This window comes from Felis catus, chromosome B3 (assembly GCF_018350175.1).
Source record: "Felis catus isolate Fca126 chromosome B3, F.catus_Fca126_mat1.0, whole genome shotgun sequence".
NCBI lineage: Eukaryota > Metazoa > Chordata > Mammalia > Carnivora > Felidae > Felis > Felis catus.
Window position 1 is genome coordinate 16,514,662 of NC_058373.1, and position 23,024 is coordinate 16,537,685.

Here is a 23,024-nt window from a genome sequence, read left to right on the forward strand (position 1 = left end):
AAAATAAATAAACATTAAAACAAATTTAAAACAGGAAGAGCAACATTTTATGAGCATCCAGGAGAGAAGGACAAGATGTGAATGGTGAAGGGAGGAAGTAAAACGGGGTGGGGGCAGGGGGGAGGCACAGAATCAGAAAAAGTGCCCTTGTCCTGGAAGGAAACAGCTAGTGGTGAGTTGGAGATCTGGTTCTTTCTGGAATGGCTGTGTGACCTTGGAAAAAAATACTTAACCTTTCTGAATCTCCCTTTCTCCCATTTATAAAATGTGTTAATGATAGCTGCCTCAGAGGTTTGTTGGGACATCAAATATAAAATACCCCACATACATTCTAGTTTCTCTTCAGATCTTATAAACCTTTCTTTCGCCTTTTAAATAAATATCCCACAACCTGGCCCACCCAGCCCAAGAGAAGTAAGTTCTCGGTGTCAGTTCCCCTTTCTGGCTTCCCCGAAGGCTTTTTAAAATCAGTCTCCAACCTACCAGAGAGGTCCAGGAGGGCCAGAGGGGTGCGCAGTGGGAAGGATCGAGGGGAGGAGGGAACGCGCCTGCAGTTTAGCTCAGCCCTGGCTGCTGTCCATGGTCGCGATGCTCTTGGAGCCGCAGGGTACAGCCAGGACTGGGAGAGGCGAGACGCCCTCAGGGGCCCTTACGACAAGGGTTGGGGACCGTGCAAGGTGAAAGCCAAGGATGCTGAGAAGAGTTCTCCGGCTTTTGGCAAAAGGTGTCACCAGGACGCTGGGTGATTTCCTATACCCTGAGGAAACGAGGCGCTGAGCAAGCCCGGCACCAAGAGCGGCCGACACTAGGTGGCGCTGCGCGGCCAGGCAGCCCGAGGCGGCGGGCAGTGCGGTTCCTGCAGGATCGCTCCTGGGAGCCAACAGGTTCTGCTCAGTCCAAGGGCTGTTTGTGTTTGCTGAGTAAAGCACCTTATTGACTGACTGATTGATTGATTGATTGACTGATTCATTCATTCATTCATTCATTCATTCATGAGTTCGTTCATTTATCTATTTATTTATTTATTTTGTAACACTCACCTCCTAACAGACACGTACAGGCAAAACTTCATGAACACGGGACTCTGATGCCCTTAACCAGTTCCTTAGTTAAAATGCGATTCGAACAACTGGTCACCAGGGAACCAAAAGATATGAAATTGCTCTAAATTTTGTGATTCTTGCCTGTGGGTAAAGTCTAAGTTGGACAATTAACATTTATAAAGTGCTAATGTTTAAAAAAAAAAAAAGTAACTAGGGGCTCCTGGGTGGCTCAGTCGGTTGAGCCTCCTGCTTCGGGCTCAGGTCATGATCTCACGGTTCGTGGGCTCCAGCCCCACGTCAGGCTCTGTGCTCAGAGCCTGGAGCCTGCTTCCCATTCTGTGTCTCCCTTTCTCTCTGCCCCTCCTCCGCTCCTGCTCTATCTCTCTCTGTCTCAAAAGTAAATAAATGTTTAAAAAAAAATTTTTTTAAAGGAACTAGCTAAAAAGTCATGGCACTCTCTAATGAATTTCAACATAGCCTACCCTGTGACCCAGGAATCTCCCTCGTAGGGAGGAGTGTGGATGTCCACAAAACGTGGGTGCAGTGAAAATACTCAGAGCAGCTTCATTCATAATAGCCCAGAGCTGGAAACAATCCAAATGCCTATCACGAGCAGAATGGAAGAACCAACTGTGTATATTCATACCCCGGAATCGCTCACAGCAATAAAAAGGGACGATCTGCTGATCCGTGCAACAGCATGGCTTTATGTGGAGTGAAGAGAGCCAGATACCAAACACTAAATACTCTATGATTCCATTTATATGAAGAACAGGCCGGCTTTCCTACGGTGATAGAAAGAGGGTCAACAATTGCCTTTGCGGTGTGATTACTTGGAAAGGGCGCAGTGGAAGTTTCTGGGATGATGGACATGTTCTAGCTCTTGATTTGAGCGGTGGCTACACAGGTGTGCACGTATGTGATACTCACGAAGTGTATACTTGGATGGAATTTGTGCATTTTTCTATAGAAAATTATACTTAAAAGAGAGGAAGGAAGAAAGGAGACAGATTACCTCCACTCTTGCATTTCCTGTGTTGATTTCTGTTATTTCTCTCTTTTTTTTTAGTTTATTTTACTTATTTTGAGGGGGGGGGGCAGGCAAGAGGCTGAGAGGGGGAGAGAGAGAATCCTAAGCAGGCTCTGTGCTGTCAGTGCAGAGCCCAACACAGGGTTCAAATTCACAAACTGTGAGATCATGACCTGAGCTGAAATCAAAAGTCAGATGCTCAACTGACTGAGCCACCCAGGTGCCCCGATTTCTACTAGTTCTAAAATGTCCCCTCAGGAGAAATTTACCTTGGCCTTCGGAAATGGCAGGGTGTGGGGCATGTGGGTGGCTCAGTAGGTTAAGCATCTGACTCTTGGTTTTGGCTCAGGTCATGATCTCGCGGTTCATGAGTTCAAGCCCACGTCACGCCGGGCTCCGTGCTGACAAGGCAGAGCCTGCTTGGGATCTCTCTCTCCCTCTCTCTCTGCCCCTACCCCCACTCATTCTCTCTGTCTCTCTCAAAATAAGTAAATAAACTTAAAAAAAGGGGGGGCAGGGGGCACAGGTCGAAGGATAGGCATTTCGGTCAGTTGGTTGGGTAGCTCCGGGTAAGTGGTCCAACCTCACTGATCTTTCTCAGCTGAGAAATACCCACTTAACCATCAGGGACATAGGCGAAGTGCCAAAGCTGTTCAGCACAGTGAAAAAAGTGCGCCTCCTTACACAGATACGTGGTGACGTTTGTACCTTTTAGTGATAGTAAGATTTCACACCATTCTGACTCTCGGTTCTTAGATCCTTTTTAGGATTTGTCTCGTTTTTCCCTCTAATGTGAAGAATATGGCCTATTTCTGGCATCTGTCCCTCCCGTCCAGTTTTTCGCTGTGTTTTGAATAATTTAGCTCAAGACATCATTCGTTTTTAAAAGCGCGTATGCTTCCAACTAATGAATTGTCCAAATCTGCATCACACGACTTCCATTTCACTCGTTAGAATCCTAATTGTCGAGCAGCTGAAATGGTTCTTATTGTTTATTCTAATTGCTATTAGGAAGAAGTGCCAGAATTATATGTGATTTATTAGTCACATAAAAATAATGAGGGACAAATAAAATTATTTTCCCTGAAGTTATTCTCAAGGTGCAAGAAGGGGCATGTTTAAGCAAGGCCACTGTGGGAAATCTCTGGGAAGGAGAGAAGCCTGTCTGTGGGTATTTCAACTTGCCGGTTTTATCCACTGAGTTGCTTTTCTTCCACTCCCTTCAGGCACTTGGGGCCTTCAGAGATTGATTCCTGTTGCCCCCACCAAAACCCACTCTTTTTGTTGTTGTTGTTTATTTATTTTTGCAAGAGAGTGAGATAAAGCATGAGCAGGGGAGGGCAGAGAGAGAGAGGCAGACACAGAATCCGAAGCAGGCTCCAGTCTCTGAGCTGTCAGCACAGAGCCAGACGCGGGACTCGAACTCACGGACCGCGAGATCATGACCTGAATCAAAGTCGGATGCCAGATGACTGAGCCACTCAGGTGCCCCAAAACCCACTCTTGAAAGTATCCAGTGTTGGTCATTATGCCTTCATGCCAGTGGGACCCACACTTGCTACTCACCCCAGTGTCTGGGATGGGGGAGATGGGGTCATTGTATTCAACGCCCAAGCCCCAGTAGCCTAGAGCTCATGACTAGGGACTTCTGATGGGTAGTGGTGAGCAGTGGGTTCACCGAACACGATACCCAACAAAGGGCAAGTGGGGACCAAGCCCAAAGGCACAGGATTTAGAGCAGGGTCTAGGGAGGATGCCTTTCCATTGTGCCTGACGTCTACACCCAGAGGGATCAACCATTTGTAATCTGCACAAGTAACTGTTGGGGTTAACAATGGCTCTAGATTTGGCTTCTGGAAGATTGTATTGCTATTATGGCCAACACACCTATTTTGCATGCCTACTGCAAAGAATGCAAAGAGCCTGTGGATGTCCCTAGAGTCTCCCAAAAAGAATTTACATTCTAACCAACGAGTGCACCATAATGCCTGAAGCTGATCCCTTCCCACCCCCACTCTCTTCACATAGCCCATTCCTGAGAGGCCATATTTGATTTTCCTACTTTGAGTTGGGAGTCCCTCCAAACCACCCCAGAACTCTAGTGCTTAGACCAAGTCTCACCACAATTATAACAAATGGTGCCAGAATTTACATATGCTTATACGTATATTGCATGTTAAAAAAAAAATCATCACCATAACCCAGTAAGGTCGTGGCCTCAGTTTCCTCATCTATAAAATGGGAATAACATGGGTCCCTGCCTTCAGAGGTTGCTACAAAGATTAAACAGAAAACACATTCATTTGTTTAATGCCTCTGTGGTATTCTACTTTGCTAAGAAGTCGAGGTCATTACTTCCATTTACACATTAGTAACAGAGGGAAAGAGACAGAAAAGTACTGCAGTACCCAGCTATCAGGCTGGTTACCAGCTCCCTGGCAAACTGGCCTCAGCTCCCACCAGGGAATGTCTACACAGGCCTGAATTCTTACCTGCCTTTCTCCTGGCCCATCTTCCAGTCAACTGCCTGTCACAGGAGTTCACAGTTCTGTAAAAAGAGAAAGTCTAAATGTACAGAATTTGAAATACAAAAATGAATTTTCAAGACATCAACATGTTTGAAACGATTGCCTTTGAAAAACAAAATCGTGAGAGATTTCTTTCCTTCGACTTTTTCTAGCCCCGTCCCCCTCATTTTCAAATAAGTACCTACAGTTTTCATAATCAGAAAAATGTAACGTAATGTTGAAAAACAAACCCAACAAAAATCCCTGCTTCTGCCCTTCCTGCCTTGGCCTAGAAAAGGTCTCAGAGCATGGGGTACAAGGTGAAGGCTGGGGGTCTATTGCATGTAAGCTCCTTGCAAAGATGAACGGGCAGTGAGAGAAAGCTGAGCTATCCACACCAAGTCCTGCAAGGTTTTTATTGGTTATTAGCGATTCCAGTTTTATGTACTTTATTTTTCCATGAGTGTTTGTTTTTTTGTTTTTGGGTTTTTTTTTAAGGTTTCCATGTATTTGAAGTGGAGATTCTCGCCATACAAGGGTTAAAAAACGATCCAGGGGGCACCTGGGTGGCTCAGTTGGTTAAGCGTCCGACTTTGGCTCAGGTCATGATCTCGCAGTCCGTGAGTTCGAGCCCCGCATCGGGCTCTGTGCTGACGGCTCAGAGCCTGGAGCCTGTTTCAGATTCTGTGTCTCCCTCTCTCTGACCCTCCCCCGTTCATGCTCTATCTCTCTCTGTCTCAAAAATAAATAAACGTTAAAATTTAAAAAAACAAACAAAACAAACAAACAAACAAAAAAAAAAAAAAACGATCCGGCCATCAGTGATGGTCCAGATGCCACTTGACCCAGCAAAGCAAAGGCACGAAGAAAGTCAAAGCCACACTCCCAAAGCATGAGAGAGAGCTTCCCCAGAGGGATGTGGGCAGGTGCACTGGGAGCACATGCTCCACTGGGGTAGGAAATGTGCTTCCCCTGGCTCACCGCACAGCTGCCCCCCCCACCCCCCGCCCCCACAGAGTTTGGTCAGACGGAGCTGGTCCTGGAGTTCCAAAGAGCAGAGCACCCAACACCAGATCGACTGAGTCAGACGTGCATTTCACAAGGTCTCCAAGTGAGGCATAGGCACTTAGCAGCTTGAATAGCACCGCCGTAGGCAGCTGGCCCCAGGTGGGTGCCGAGCTACTGACGATCAGGCCTGCGGGTCCACATATGTGTCACATAGGACATTATCTTATTACCTCGTTAGGCTCCCCCGGCCCCCGCCACTCTGCGGCAGGTGAGTAGGAGAGAAGGCACAGGCCCTAACAAACAATTGAAGAAAATGATTTCGAGGGTAAGTGAGGAGAACGAAGCCCGCTAGCTTCTTAATTACGGGGCAAAGCCTAGAACCCCGCTTCCATGTGCTGGACCCGGAGCAAACAGCAGCTCAGAGAAACAGGGGTCACCATGTCACTTGCAGATGGGCCACGCTCATCGTCGCAAGGGAGACGGTTTCTGTCGAGCGCAGTATAACATTCCCTATCCTAACCTTTTGGTTTCCTTTACCCTCTGGGTCCCAGGGCTGTCTGCTCCCTTGGTTGGAGTGACACACATTCATGGTCTCATGACGTCTACTGGGAACCCAAATAGGTAGACCTTGAGATACTATACTGACAAGAGCAGAAGTTGCTGGTTGTTTCAAAATACTCATTCCCATCTTCTTTCCCAGTGATAGACTCCAGCTTCAATTGGGGTGGCATTATACCTAGGTGAAGGCAATTTCCCAACCAACCTTATAGTTAGGTATCACCAGGTAACCAAGTTCTGACGAACAAGATAGAAGCAGATATTCTCAGGAAGGATTGTGGGAAAGCTCTTTAAAGGGGACACAAATGGCCATGCAGGCTTTCTCTGTCCTTCTCTCCTTCTTCTTTTTTCCTTCCTGGATCATGGCTGTAATAGCTAGAGCTCCAGCAGCCATACTGGACCATGAGGCGCCCTTAAGGATGAAAGCCAATGCCTGAGGATACAGAGCGGCAATAGAAGAAGTTTGGTTCTCCAGGGGGAATGTGGAACCCCCACACCAGCTCTAAGGTAATTTTCTTCTCAGGACTGTGGTATGTGAGAAAAACATCCTTTTATCTTATTCTGTTCAGTCTCAGTGACTAACAGTCAAGTAAAATTTCTAGTGGATACAGTACACAAGACCAAGATACCCGACTTTACAGAACTTAGGGACTCATCAGCTGGAACTAATACAACATGACAATATGGGCCAGGGAACCATAGGAGCTACAAATCCAGGGAACCTGGAAGATGCAGGAAGATTTCTCTGGAGAAGAAACATCTAAGGTTAGGACTAAGAATGGGTTGGAGAAGGGAGAGAAGAACGTTCCAGAAGAGATAAGAGTATGCACAAAAATCCACGGGCAGGACAGAGAGCATAACCTGTTCTTTCCATAAGTTTGAACGTAACCACAAGAGCTGTGATGACTGCTGAAGGTTTTTAAGTAAATATTTTCTTGCTAGAAAAATCCCCCCGACTGCTTTACCAAGCAAGGGTCTCAAAGGGCATGTTTGAAGAGAAGAGATAGGTGGGAGGCCAGTGCCGGAGTCCTGGGTGAGATCCTGAGGCAGCCTGGACCCGGCAGGACACTAGCAGTGGGAGGAGAGAAAGGATGGATTTTGAGTGATATTTGGCAGAAAGAGCTGGCAGGGTGTAGAAGGTAAGGTGGTAGGAAGAGCCAAGACTGGGGCTCCATGTACTGGCTTGAACTGATTTGGGGACCACAGAGTCAGCTCCGTTCGGGTCACCTTGCGTCCAGCACCATTGTAGGAAAAAGTTATTTCATAGCGAAACATTGTTCTCTCACCTCACTTGTGGGCATGTCAATGAGTCAACCCCAGCCCAACAGCCCATTACTACTGAAAATAGCTAAGAGAGTCTTTTGTGTGTTTGTTTGTCTGCTTTTGTTAAGAAAGCCTTTTATTTTATTTTTATTTTTTTTTTTTTTAAGCACAAAGGTAATGTATTCTATATGAGTTTAACACCTGTTGGGTAATAACTTAACGAAAATATTTTCAGGGTTTTGTGTGAAAGTAAACCATCGCAGGCAGATTTTTATATATGAAAGTACATGAAAACTATCTTCTGGAAAAATGATTCCAAAACGGATTCTTAAAGTCCAAACTCTACAGTTCTCTTAAAGCAACATTGTCAATCTCAACTCGCAGGGTCAATTTGGAGAAAGGTTCTGAGATTCAGCCCAGGAAATATGCTGAACATCGAGAAAAAGGGTTCTGGAAATAAGGAGAAAGCCCCCTCACCACAAGGAGAGCTGTGTCTCCCTGAATGCACTCACTGGTGTGGTTCTGGCTCCCAATAGAAGCAATGGGAGAACTGAAATGTGAGTGTAGTTACAGTGGCTGCCATGGGAGGGCAGTCTAGCATGATTCTTGCAAGAGTCGGGGACGCTCAAAGCAGAGGTATAAATTACCCTGGGCTTCAAAACAACCACTCCCACTCCCACCTAGTGAGCCCTCCTCTAATTGTGGAAATAACGCAGAATATGGGGTTGGAGATAAATCCTTACAAGCAGTGAATGCAGTGTAACACACAAGAAGGGAAAACTGGAAACAATCTAAAATCCAATGTTGAAGGGACGGCCAGGTACCTCATGATACGTGTAAAATAAGACCATGCCTGCTTTCATGAAAATGATAACAAACTTATCATGTTTGTTGTTAAATTCTGGATACAAAATGCTGCATATGAGCACTAAATGTACCTGAATATACAATGAAAACCGAATTACTATGGAAAATGTTACGAGTAGACAAGGTTAAGGTTATCAACCTTGATAATATAAAATATGAAGATGTGACAGTCATCAACCAGGATATGCAAGGCAGGAACAAGAAATGTAATACAAGGCAGAAAGTGTAGGCGTGAATTAGGAGAAAAAAAGTGAACCAACTAGAAAGTTTTAAACAATATCTTACATTATTCATGGATTTTTAAAACAGAATATCAGAGGAGAAAAACGTGCTTTTCTAGATTCATGGCATGAAAGACCTACATAATGAACTAAGTAAAAATGAATTACTTAAGCATCCAGTTCAAGAAGTTAGAAAATCAACAATAAAATATGCCCTTTCAATAGATGGGAGAGTATAACAAAGGTAATAGCAGAAATGAAAGAAATATCAAACAGAGAAAAAGGAAATGAAGCATTTTCTAGAAAAAATACAAGGTACAAAATTGACCCCAGAAGAAGGAGAAAACATAAATAAAGCAATACAAGTGGAAAACAACGCCAAAAAAAGAAACAGAAAATGACTATAGTATTTATGAATAGAGTTGTATCCCTATTATAGAAAACTCTGCAATCTGTTTGGGTTTTTTTTAATGTTTATTTTTGAGATAGAAAGAGAGAGAGTATGAGCAGAGGAGGGGCAGAAAGAGAGACACAGAATCCGAAGCAGGCTCCGGGCTCTGAGCTGTCAGCACGGAGCCCGACATGGGGCTCAAACCCACGAACCCTGAGATCATGACCTGAGCTGAAGTCGGACGCTCAACTGACTGAGCCACGCAAGCGCCCAAAAAAACTCTGCAATCTATTAAAAGAATACGGTCCTTTTGAATTAGCCCTGGGTGGAAAAAAGTTTTTAAAGGGAAAAAAAGCAAGGTGCCCAATAGCGGTATGGTGTGACCTCCTTTGTGTAAAATTTAAAGACTCAGGTAGACACATGACATCATGTGTTTCTGCCATTAAGGATCTACTAACATTGAGGCAGTGTGGTAGAAGCCACCATGGAGACTCTAGAGCTATAGTCCCTGGATTTGTACCCGGGGTCCACCACTTTCTAGCTGTGTAACTGTCAACAATTTCCTTAGCTTCTCTGTCCCTAATCTCCTCCTCGGTAAAATGGTCACCCTAGAGCCTAACTCACAGATCTATGGGGAGTCCATGGGTCAGTCAATACAAAGTGCTTTAGAACAGTGGCTAACAGTTATATGATAAAAGCTCACAAATTGTTTGTTATGGTAATTATTTTACACCTATTGGTATATACTTCTTTTCCTCTCCCTGAGGAAGTCGGGAAATTTTAGAAGTCTTTTGGAAATTAGGAGGGAAAGACAAGGACAGGTGGAGAGTGCTTACAGACAAAGGGAAGGAGGCTTTCGCTAAAAGGATGTTTCGCATTTCCTAAACACATAATTACATAGGACAATGTCAACAGCGGATTTACCAGGACACTGGTTTTCTTTTTCACCCCTCTCTGATTTTAGACACTGTTACAGGTTTAAATGTTATGTTCCCTCAGAGCACCACTATTTAAGATATATACAAACGAAAAAAAAGATTAGAAGGAAAAATCACAAAACATTCTGATGGCATTTCTTTGTTAGAGTAAGGAGATTCAGGATCTTTTTTTCCCTCCTTCATTTTAAGCAATTCTTTTGTACTTGTTTTCAAATGTAGACAAAATTGAATATATTTTTGTTGTAACCTTTCCCCATTTCCCAGCCTCTCCAGGATAGTGAGCATCTTTCTCGACATTTTTTTTCTGCGCATTCACGTAAATACATAATTACAGGAATATATAAATGTTTAGTATTTTTAGTAATATAAATGTTATCACACTTTTTGTGTCGTTCTGCGATGTTTCTTTTTTCAATTAAATTGGTCTTGAGGGGTGCCTGGGTGGCTCAGTTGGTTAAGCGTCCAACTCGATTTCGGCTCAGGTCATGATCTCACGGTTTGTGAGGTCAAGCCCCACGTCCGGCTGGGGTTCCCTGCTGTCAAAGAGGAGATTCCTGCTTGGAATTCTCTCTCTCCCCCATCTTTGTCCTGTTCTCCCTTGCTTGACTGTGCTCTCCCTCTCTCTCAAAATAAATAAATAAACTTTACCAAAAAAGAAAAAAATTGGTCTTGAAAAAAGAACTTTCTGTATCAATACACAAAATATCTACTTGTTTTTTAATAGCTGCAGGGATTTCCTAACGTGTCCATGACAACATTTATGTAACTGTTTCCTTATTGATGGACATTTAGTTAGTTCTCAGATTTTCACTCTTGCCATCAATATTACAACACACAGCCTTCTGCACCTGCCCAAGCCCATGAATAGTTTCTTATCATTTTTCCCTATTCTGTGTACTTCTGGGGATGTGAATGCACTGCTTTTATGATATGAAATAATTTTGAAACCAACAAGAGTAAGGATAAGAGGAATGTTAGCTGGCTTTCCAAAACAAGAATTCTACAGTGTAATTCATCCCTTAAAGCAATAGCACTCAAGTGAATACCAGGATGCCTGAAAGGGAATAATAAAGAACAAAAAAAGCCCACACAAACAAAACAATAATTATTTTTCCTCAGGAGCTTGCAGGTAGTGCAAACATAAATCTGTGCTTTGGCCAAATGCATAGATGTCGCAGCATTAATTGTCCACTGGGATGATTAGGGACAAACTGCATGTAATAGAAACATCGCGAACACTTGTGTTTCTTGGCCCAGCTGCCAACGACAGGCAATTGGGCTAAATGAATCGAGAGCCGGCCAGGTGTGATCAATCTTACATCCTCAAGACCATTATTACCAACCGACGACAAACCTTTGCAAAGATCCTCCCCCCAATAATTTATCATTGTGTCTCTTTTCCTAATAGGGTTTACCGTTTCATGAGGAAAGACCCACCAAATCAATTAAATATAAATTTATTAGTTTATTTTATTTTATTTTATTATAAGTTTATTGTTTTAGATGAGAAAAGGGAAATACTGTTTTTCTACCCCCCCCATTTTTCTTTCTCTGAGTTTGTATACATGCTAATAGGAGCCTTGTGTCATTTATCATACCAAAGACCAGAGGAAGCAAAAGAAATCACCAGAGAAAGGGGAGGCAGGTGGAATGTGGATCTCCAGATCTTTTGATGGGGGAAAATGTTCCTCTAGTGAGCATTCCGGTGAATGAATCCTAGAGACAGTGAAGTTGAGGCCTGCCCTACTAAACAGCAGAACAGAATGTGTTATTTTGTTTAATGGAACCCCATAGTGATCTTCTACTGAATAGACAGAGTTTGATTTAGGGAAAAAAAAAAAAGAAAGAAAACAATTTGGCCATTCTTGGTTAAATTGTCACACTGACTGAAGAAGAAAATAAAATGAATGTTTTCTATGGAACTTTGTGGTTACAGGTTAAATATCTCCATATGCATATTTAGCAGAGAAAAAAAAACACACAAGGACACAGCCTAAAGCACAAATTTCTGGGCTTTCCATTGGCTAACTGGGCTTTTCATTGGCTAAGCCATAAGACAAGAGTAGAAAAGGTACACTAAATCTCAAATAGCCATTAGATGTCTCTATGTGAGTTTTCAAGTGGGTCTTAAAAAGAAATAATAGTGCTGCATTGCTCTGGCAGACAAATCTTAAAATCACGTTTTAACATGTGACCCCTTTTATCTAAGTCCCACTGTGACACCATAGGTCATGTTGGCCATCCAGATTTCTTTCTGCCTTCAAAGTCGTCCTGGCCCTGGTAGCTCACGGCACCACACGATTAGATCGGTCACCAGTGCCTTCCTTCTGCCCCACATCCCTCCCAGTCGGACTTCTGTGCCTTGTCCTGCATATTCCTTTTATTAAATCCAACCCCTGCGCCATGAAGAATGAAAGCAAAAGATAAGGAGGCATGCATATTCATTGAGCTCTTTTTTTTGAAAGCAATGGCCAAATTAAGGCCGAATTTATAGTTTTGTGGAATACTTGAGATGGTGTTTGTTCTTCCTGTGCCAAGGGCCTTAGGAGGAAGAATTCTCGCTGGGGCATCGTCTAGCCCCACGTACCCTGCACGAGCAGTAGCACGTGGTCAGCCATTGGAGGGCAACTAATTTGAACCGATTCCAACCTGCTTTCCTTTGCCAGTTTCTACAACAGACGCTAAAACTCACTCTCCTCACCTCTGCTACCCTTAGGAATTGCCATGTGAGTCAGTGCTGACCGAAGAGATAACAAGGGAAGGGTGCTGGTTTCTGAAGAACCCTCCTCTTGCCTGCTGAGAACGCGGAGATCGCAGAGATGGTGGCTGGCCGACCCGCTGCCATCTTGCCACCAAGAAGGAAATGCCGGAAGAAGTTTGGAGGTTGAGACTCGTTGAGTTGCTGAACCGGTGACTTCAGCTGCCTACCTTTAGGCTTCTAATAATATAAGGGAAACAAGCTCTCTACTTAAGTTTCTTCTTTTTTTTTTTTTTTTAAGGTTGTTTTTTTTTTTTTTTTCCAACGTTTTTATTTATTTTTGGGACAGAGAGAGACAGAGCATGAATGGGGGAGAGGCAGAGAGACAGGGAGACGCAGAATCGGAAACAGGCTCCAGGCTCCGAGCCATCAGCCCAGAGCCCGACGCGGGGCTCGAACTCACGGACCGCGAGATCGTGACCTGGCTGAAGTCGGACGCTCAACCGACTGCGCCACCCAGGCGCCCTAAGGTTGTTTTTTTTTTTTTTTAATTTATTTATTTATCTTGAGAGAGAGAGAAATAGTGCATGTGGGGGAGGGGCGGAGAGAGGATCCTAAACCGGCTCGAGCTACCAGCACAGAGCCTGACGTGGGGCTCGAACCCATAAAACCGTGAGATCATGACCTGAGCCAGGACCAAGAGTCAGCCGTTCAACCCACTGAACCACCCAGGCGCCCCTCCACTTCACTTCCTTGAAGCAGATTTCTGTTAATCACAGCCAAATGCAATCGCTTGACTAGATGTCACAGGCAGCAATGATGGTAAGCCTAGCTTCCAAGACTTTATAACGTCTTGAGAGAGGCAGGCATCTAACCACTTAACCAAAATATTGAGCAGAATATGAAAAGCACCAAGTTGAAATTAACACAAGTCCACAACGCGGAAGCAGAAAGAGAAAATTCGCGTTACCGGTGGGACCTAAGACACCCTCATGGAAAAAAAGTGGAGAAGACACTGGAGCCGAGCTCTGCAAAACGAAGAGTATTTTTCCAGACCAAAGAGGGCTTGGACCGCACCCCCCCCCCGCGCCCCGCACCCCCAACACACACCAAGGACCCAGAGTGAAGAAAGGAAGTGTGGTCTGTGGCAACCTGGTTAGTATCAGAACAGTCCCGGGTGGCTGGAGAACTGGGTTGTGTTCAATGACACTGGAGTTGTCCGCCCCTCCGTTTGCTCTTCACACACGTTGCAAAACAGTTCTTGCAGCCCTCGCTTCTCCTAAACCACTTCCCACTTTTTCTTCCTTTCTGCGTTCGGTAGTAACCTCCATCACATTTTCATTTACTGCAAGAAGCTAGGTACGAATCATGAGCTGTTACCCTGCAGAGAGAAGGAGGGAAGGAAAAAAAAGAAAAGAAAACAATAGTTTCTAACAATTGCTAATGTGAAAATGTAATGATTCCTTTCATAGGAGTGGTTTGCACCCGAAGGTGATTTTTTTTTTTTCCCCTGGAGGACACGTGGCAATCTCCGGACACATTTGTGGCTATCATAATGGGGAGGGGGGTGCTCCTGGCATCGCATGGGTAGAGGCAGAGATGCTGCGCCACACCCTATAGGGCATAAGACAGCCCCCAACACAGAATTATCCAGTTGAAAGTGCCAGTAATGCCAAGATTGAGAAACCCCATTTTTATGTTATTTGACGGTGACGGATGGGAGTGCCCACGTGTGGTTTCGTATCACCTAATGGGTTCATCAGGGGGTAGCACATAGGTGACAGCATCACCCTGAAGAAACATTGGTGGTCACTACAGGACGGGCCATTGTGTTGTCTAATTAACCACATCAGGCTCTGTGCTGACAGCTCAGAGCCTGGAGCCTGCTTCGGATTCTGTGTGTCCCTCTCTTTGCCCCTCCCCCACTCGTGCTCTGTCTCTGTCTCTCAAAACTAAATAAACATTAAACAAAAATACTGAACAAAACTACAATGCCTAAGGCAGCATAGTAACACCATTTGATACTTTTGGACTCCCTCACACGGGGAAACCCCTCTGACAAGATCGTTGGTAATAAATATTTGTTGAATCTTAACGCATGAAGAAATACAAACCTATCACACAGGGCTCAAAACTACATTTCTCTCAGGAAGTTTTCTGGGGACAAGGTGGTGGAAGGCAGCTCTGGCCGACTACTTTTTCAAAATTGCAAGCCTTTGCGTGTCACAAAAACCAGTTTTTAACACAGTTGCAAAGAGCCACATCGACTATTTCATTCAGAAGGAACTCCACGCCAAAAATACTAGCGTCTTACAAAAGTCGTCTTCTTGGAAAAACTTTTCAAAACATCATATTGAACGACAATGGATTCAGCTTTTGTTAAGAACCGCGTTCAGATCGCAGATGGAATATTGAGGACTGTGCTAAATCACAGATGGTATATTTTTTCCTATATTTCACGAAACAGGCAATTTCTACCACTTTTTTTTTCCTTTTGCATTTTGCTCTTGGTAATCCTGTAGATTGAACAACAACAACAACAAAAACTAAACTAAAAAGAAACGTGGAAACATTTACTTTTAGTGCTGTTTATAATCTTACTCTTTAGTGGGTGGAAACATCACTGAATATTCTGTGTAATTTACTTAAAAAAAAAACTTAGAGTGTAATTCATTTTAGGTGAGCAATTTGTTTTATGAGCCGTGTATGTTTATTTGGGGTTGCGCTGTTTTTTTATTGAGTGCAATAAAGACACTTCTTATCAATTGATTTGTTGTATCAGCAATGGGCTTCTTTCCAGACTGAAATATGGCAGCGTTTCCAAGGACATTATCCAGCATATAATTTCACCACAGATATGAATCCGGGTTCATTAGGGCCCACTTGCACTGCCTGTTATGACCTAATTTCTAGGATTCCTGCTTGATGGTGGAATTATCTTTCCCTGCACACAGTGTATAACATGGCTGTCAGATGAGTTCTCTCTCTTTGATGGTTCATCACATACACAATTTTGAATTGTGCCAACTTTTATACCAGCTGATAAAATCAGAAGTTCAAAAGTTCACTCCCGATCCCACGTGACATGGAAACTTCAAAGATTCTAAAGCCGACACCTTTTAGAAATAATTAATGGCAGGGCTGACGCGGGAGGTCTTGGGTTACTGTGCTGATGGCGTTAAAAACACTTGTCAGGAGGTAATGCTTAACCCAAATGTGGGCTAGTAAGTTCCACCTGTACCTTACGTCTAGCCTGGGGGTGATTTCTGGCCTTTTGGGTTCAGCTGACTTACCGTGACTGTCAGAGCATGGGGCATCTTGCACACCCTGATATTAATGCTTTTGTGTGGCATCAGGCTCATACGCATTCGTGCATTTCCGGAGTGAGAAAATCACACCTCGAGAACTAAATCATGGCCGATGCAGAGCTCACGAAAGTGCCTATCACAATGTCCTGGGGAACATTTCGTTTGCACTTCGGTAATGCCGTGCGTGAGGCAGAACAGAAGTGATATACACTCACAGAAAGTAGAACAGTGAGATTTAACAGCTGTGCACACGGCCTCGAGAACGTAAAATCAGGAGGCTGTGTCTTTAGAAAACTATTTCTTTTAAATCCCCAAATATCACATCTGGTTGCATCGAGTTGTCATTATGACATAGTATTTAAGATGATTTAATGGGTTATTGCAGGATAAGAATCTTGGAGTTTACTTAACTACTGTGCATTAAGAGAATGTAGCTGTTTAAATGATGTTCTGACAAAGCAGATAAAAAGCTGTTCTTGATGTCGAATGACTTTATTATATACTTTTTTTTTTACTGTAGTCAGTATAAATATAGATACTCAAACGTAAACAGAGTATATAAAAGACAAGGGCGAAAGTGGAGCTCTGTGACAGAAATTTAAAGCAAGCAGCACGTAACAAATGCAGAAAACTATTCACCGTTGAAAATTTACGGGGCATATTGACTACGTGTATGAATGTGGCAAAGTCACAATACAAAGGCATCATGTGTCTGCTGTCCCTTGTTAACAAGTCCCCTGACTGGGCCTCTGCCAGCTCACGGGTCAGTCCCCGCTTTGGTGGCAAGGTCTCGCTCCCATTTGGGGAGGCTCCTGGTCTTGCCCCTGCTTCATACCCCCACACCCTCCACCTCCCACACCAGCACAAACCTCTCCCCGCTTTCCCTCAGGTGCACACGTCATTTTTTTCTAATGTTTTTAAGTGTGTATTTATTTGTGAGACAGAGACAGAGCACGAGCGGGGGAGGGACACAGAGAGAGAGGGAGACGACACAGAATAAAAAGCAGGCTCCGGGCGCTGAGCGGTCAGCACAGAGCCCAACGCGGGGCTTGAACTCACAGACCGCGAGATGGGGAAGGGGCAGAACCGACTAAATCACCCAGGCTTCCCTGTACACATTATATTGAATAGAAAGCTGAGGCTCTATGTACCTAGAACAACTTCAGACAACTTACACGGGGCCCAAGTCAAAATCCGACATCCCAGTTGCCCAATGCGTCATTTCATTACCTCATCACATTCCTGCTGCTGCTTATGGCAACTGTCCCAGTGGACATCAACGTGCCATGTTTTTCCAACCTGGAAAAGTATACAAAAGTCTTTCTGTTGGCCTTTCTGTGCCTACAGTAAATGGGTTTTGCCTTAATATCTGAAGGTGCTTGGAACTCCCCATGAGGGGGGTTAAATAAACAAACCGGCAGGGGGAAATGGCAGACTCTCACCGGATTGCCCTGACTGTTGAGTGGTGTCTTAAACAAGAGAGAAGCAGAGTGTTCCCCCAGTTCACTGTTTTGTCATCGCTCCTCGGGGCGAGTCCTCATGCCAGCCGCAGAATGCGGGAAGAGACGAAGAGAAGAGGCAAAGAGCTGGTGTGACTGCCTCCTGAGAAGGGTTCCCAGAAACTGCCACTGAACATAGTGGCTTCTGTCCCACTGGCCAAAACCCCTCCTCCCATCGCCACATCCAGCTGCAGAGAAGAGAACAGAATATTCCATTTTGATTCTGAGGAACCGTGCGCCCAGACAAAATCCCACCATTACGAAGGAAGACAGTGAATGGGACAACATAGGTGCTGTTGACAGCGAAATGGGCATTTGTCTGTGGATTTCTGACCACTAACGAGATTCTTCCTTACTCGTGGCTTCCTTCATAGGTCACGGGCTCTAGTGTTAAAAACAACACCTGGGTTTTATCTCTTGAGCCAGCTCTGATTAATAGCTTAACCCGATGAGTGACGGCTTGATTAATCATCAACCGTGGTTCACGACTGCTTGAGAAGGAGTCTGAAATGAAGTGTGGCCTCCAGGATGAAGAGTTCTGCTATCCATTGGTGATGCCTGCAATGCGTACAGGAAAAGAGGGTAGGGATGAAGGTGCTTCTTTTCTATTCCTGGTCTGACCCTTGGCATTCACTTTCAAATTAATGTAACGGTTCTATAATCCAGCAGCATATTAATAACAAATGCTACTCACACTTCTATGTCATGTTACCCGAAGCAATATATGCATGCAGGTATTATTTCCATCCTAACAGCTTTCTTCTAAGATTAAAAAAAAAAGTGTATTTATGATCTCTAATTTGGAGGCAAAGGGTATAATTGTTAAGTAGAACAATGGGCTTCCACTAAGGTCACCTAATAATAAATAGAAAATTCAGGGGCACCTGGGTGGCTCAGTCGGTGAAGCATCCGACTTCAATTCAGGTCATGATCTCAGAGCCCAGAGCCTGCTTCGGATTCTGTGTCTCCCTCTCTCTCTGCCCCTCCCCCACTCATGCTCTGTCTCTTTCTCTCTCTCTCTCTCTCTCTCTCTCTTTCTCAAAAATGAATACACATTTAAAAAAATTTTAATAAATGAAAAATTCAGAATTTGAATTTAATTCTTTTTTTAAATTTCTTTTAATGTTTATTTATTTTTGAGAGAGCACAGGCGGGAGAGGGGCAGAGAGAAGAGGGAGAAACAGAATTGGGAGCAGTTTCCAGGCTCTAAGCTGTCAGCATAGAGACTGACATGGGGCTCAGACTCACGGAGAGTGAGATCATGACCTGAGCCAAAGTCGGATGCTTCACCGACTGAGTCACCCAGGTTCCCCTGAATTTAATTCTTTTAGAAACAAGATATTCTTTTCACTACCCTATACAATACTATTCAAAAAAAAATGATAGAGATAGAAAGAGAATTAATCTCTTGATAGACTATCTTGGATCAGAGTGATTATATATTATCTACTAATGATTCTCCCTTCAGATTTTTTGCATCTTTCCTGCTAATAAATTCTCCATGGTACCCCACAAGCCCAGATGAACCATTCATTCAACAAAGCTAAAATTTAAACAAGAAACTGACTAGGAACTCAGCTACAGATATGAATAAAAAATTAGTTTCTGACTATAGTAACCTTACAAACACGTAAACAAAGAAATGAGTTGCAGTGTGCTAAGAGCTACAATGAGAAAGGCCCATGGTGGTGCACAAAAGCCAACAGCCGCCATACCAGGTGTGAGTGGGCAGGGAGGGTGCCACAGTGGCCTCATCCGAGAAGAGGCGAAAGGGTCCTGAAGGGTGGGTGGGTGATCACCAAGCATACTCAAGGGGTAGCCAGCCAAGCCAGGAGAAGCAAATGGCGGGACTGGGTACTAGAATAGCATGGCCGTTCCAGAAAACAACAACAACAACAACTGGGCAGGATGTGTGCACGTAACAGAGGCAAGCAAGAGGCAGGGTGTTCACTGGGGTATACAGAGAGAGGTAGGCAACAGCAGGAGGGGTAGACAAGAAGATGGTCATGAAAAGCATTCAAGTGCCTGGATGAGACTGGGCTTTATGGACTTTAGCCTGTAAGCACTGGGAAACCACGAGAAGGTTTTCAGCAGGGGTGCAAAATAATTGTGTTGGCCTTTGAAAAAGACCACCCTGGAAACTCAGCTGGAGTTACCAAAGTCACGGGCAGTACAACCAGGCAAGAAATGAGCAGAACCTAAAACGAGAGTTCTTCCTCTGGGACCTACATGTTTTGTAGGATTTATGGAAGCTCTCAAATTATGTGCCCTAAATGTAGGAATGAGCTTGTCTCTGAGGAAAAGCTCTGTGCCTTTTCCCCAAGGTTCTTAGTGAAACCCAGAACAAGAAGGACAATAACATTCTAAAGTTGAAAAATGTCTGGCCTTGGGGCGCCTGGGTGGCTCAGTCGGTTCAGCGTCTGACTTCAGCTCAGGTCATGATCTCGCGGTTTGTGGATTCGAGCCCCGCACCCGGCTCTGGGCTGGCAGGTCGGAGCCTGGAGTCTGGTTCAGATTCTGGGTCTCCCTCTCTCTCTGCCCCTCTCCAACTAGCACTCTGTCTCTCTCTGTCTGGAAAAAGAAAAAAAAAGTTAAAAAAATAAAAACAAACAAGCAAAGGCCTTAACAATAGGTCAACTATATTTGGATCATATTTTATACACACAAAGTTGAAGGACTCATGTGGAGTAGGAGACTTGCCACAGATTTTCCAAGATGAATCAGACTGTATCACTATCCCTTCTTCCAGCATCTCCCTAAACTTCCAAGTGCTATCTAACATATGGACCATGTATCCCAAAGGTTGGTTTGAAAAGTAAATTTCCTAGGGGCACCTGGGTGGCTCAGTCAGTTAAGCGCCCGACTTCGGCTCAGGTCATGATCTCTCTCGGTCTGTGAGTTCAAGCCCTGTGTGGGGCTGTGTGCTGACAGCTCAGAGCCTGGAGCCTGCTTTGGATTCTGTGTCTCCCTCTCTCTCTGCCCCTCTCCCACTCCTTCTCTGTCTCTCAAAATAAATGTTTAAAAAAATTTTGAAAAGTAAATTTCCTATAAGAAATTTGGCCACTCTGAGAAGGTGGCCAAAAAGACATGTAATAGCCTTTTACAGGACAGGAAAAAGCAGAGAAGCACCAAATCTCAAATCTCTAGCTACAGAAACTTCTAGAAGCAGAAAATGGAACCGTTACCAGGCAACAAGGTAAACACAGAAAGAAAAATCTAGATCACTTGTTCTGAAACTTTATGGGGGTTAAAGACCCATAACCCCCATAACCTTGAGAAGTTGCTGAACCCTCTAGAACTTCTCCCAAAACAATTCGCACAGGTATCTTCTTACAAAATTGTGCATACTATTTGGAGAGGTTTGCAAAACCTCTGGAGCCCAAGAACATCGGCGTGACCCCGGACACCAGCTTGAGAGCCCCAGTCTCGATAACTCTCCTTCCCTCAACAAACATTCTGTTATCATAGTTTTTCATCTAAATTAGGCCCAACCAATATTTACATTATCTGACTTTCATTGAGCCATGCAGTCCGCAATTAATTTCACCTCTGCCACATGCGTGCAACCTCCATCAGCTGTACAATCACAAAGTCTAAAAGGAGACTAATTCTAATTTCCGCTAAATTACACTATCGCCCAAATGGCATACGAAATCCTAAATGGATTGATAAACCTAGAATAGGAAACATTGTTCTATGCTTAAGCTTCATAAAATGCCTTCTCCCCTCAGCAAGGGTATCTGTTCTTACCAGCAGGTATTTGAATTCTGGTCTACTATATGGATATTACATATATATGCATACACACACATATAATACCCTATATGTATTCTCTATCTCTATCTATCTATCCTTGACCATTCTCTCTACTATGAAGCAAATTACATAAATTTTCAAAGTAAGTCCAAGCCCAGCAGTGGTCTTGATTTCCTAATGGATTAGGGAAAAGAGTAATTTGAAGGGGAAAATTACGGCAAATTCTATGTTGTTTCTTCTTGTTCCCCTACTGCAGTTACTGAAAACCTTTGACTAGACCTCTAAAAGAGACCACACATTCGATAATTTGAAGCAAAAGGTTAATGGTGTTGTTACAACTATTATCCCTTTTAAAATCATTATCGTCTTGTTTTTTATGACTATATTACCTTCACCTTTCGATGAACCCACTTTACCAGCTGTTTCCCTCCGTCATAAAGTTTGCCGAACATTATCGTAGGAATAGGAGAAATGCCATGTTTTATCAATCAAGCCTAAGGGAATTTGAGGCTTCTTACAACCACAACTGTAAAGGGAGTTTATTGCAAGTTTCTGTTTTGATTTGTAAATTGTCCTTAAGTAAAATACATACCTGATGCCAAGGGATGGAATGTAAAAACGCAATGCGGTATACGACAGAAACCTGTATCATAAAGTTTGATAGGTTGACAAATGAGAAGGCAATAGACTCCTGACAAACGCAACCAGACTTTCTGCCTTGACGCGCTGAGACCCGCGGCATCATTCAGCCTGCCGGTGTCCCTGATCCTTCAGCCCACACCACCTCAGCACCCCAAGGAATACACGAAACGTAGGACAGATGCTTCTAACTTACACAGGACTACACAGAAAGTCTCAATACCGTTCCAAACTTGATACGATAAAGGTATTATTTCATTATGATGCAATCAAATTAAAATTTTACCAGGAAAGTCCTAAAATACCACCGTACAACAGGAACCAAAAAACACATTCCTAAATACTAGACATTATTAAATATGTGTAACTAAGTGATAGCAAATATCAAACCTGTAGGATACAGCTAAGTGAGTACTTTGAGGAAATGCAGCCTTAATGTGCATTTTAAAAGACTGAAAATAAGTGAATGAAGTATTCAACCAAGCAGACGTTAAAAGAGCAAGAAAACAAATCCAAATAAGATAGTGGAAAGGGACTAAGCATGAGAGCAAAACTGCATTTTTTTTTTTAATGGGGAGAAGTAAAACAACAAAATCAAGATGTAGTTCCTTGGTGAGTACTATTTACAAATCTCTAGCAGGACGGATCAAGAGGAAACAGAGAAGCCAAAAATTAACATAATTAGAAATGGAAAAGAGGGGCACCTGGGTGGCTCGGTCAGTCAAGCATCTGACTTCGGCTCAGGTTATGATCTCGTGGTTTGTGGGTTCAAGCCCCACATTGGGCTCGGTGCTGACAGCTCAGAGCCTGGAGCCTGCTTCTGATTCTGTGTCTCCCTCTCTTTCTTTGCCCTTCTCCTGCTCATGCTCTGTCCCTCTCTCTCTCTCTGTCAAAAATAAATACACATTAAAAAAAATTTTTTTTAAGAAAAAGAAATGTAAAAGAAACATAACTATAGATAAGTTATTTTGTTTTATTTTTTTAAAAGAGTTTTATTTTCTTTAGGTACTCTCTACCCCTGGATGTGGGGTTCCAATTCACAGCCCAGAGATCAGGAGTCACGATCTCTACCAACTGAGCCAGCCAGGCAACCCCATAGCTATAGATAAGTTCTAAGTTAATACTATAAACAATTTTGTACCAACATGTTTGAAAACACTAATGAAATGCCAAACTTCCCCAAAATATTTTAATCACCAAAATGACTCAAAAACAAATTCTGAACAAGCCAGCAAGCCATTAAGTAACTTGAATCAGCAGTCTAAAAACTCTCTCTCCTGGGGGTGCCTGGGTGCCTC

General features: G+C 43.6%; 1 long non-coding RNA gene across 1 annotated transcript in view; it reads right to left on the reverse strand.

Moving 5' to 3' along the window:
• LOC111560787 overlaps window positions 1-18,289 on the reverse strand; it is a 44,990-nt gene extending 26,701 nt beyond the window's left edge. The window contains exons 1-4 of the long non-coding RNA XR_006598946.1: window positions 17,275-18,289; window positions 17,008-17,131; window positions 13,677-13,905; window positions 4,566-4,621 (exon numbers count right to left, since the gene is read on the reverse strand). This is a non-coding gene — a long non-coding RNA (uncharacterized LOC111560787). The remainder of the gene's footprint in view (window positions 1-4,565; window positions 4,622-13,676; window positions 13,906-17,007; window positions 17,132-17,274) is intronic.
• Between the last annotated feature and the right edge of the window lie 4,735 nt (window positions 18,290-23,024).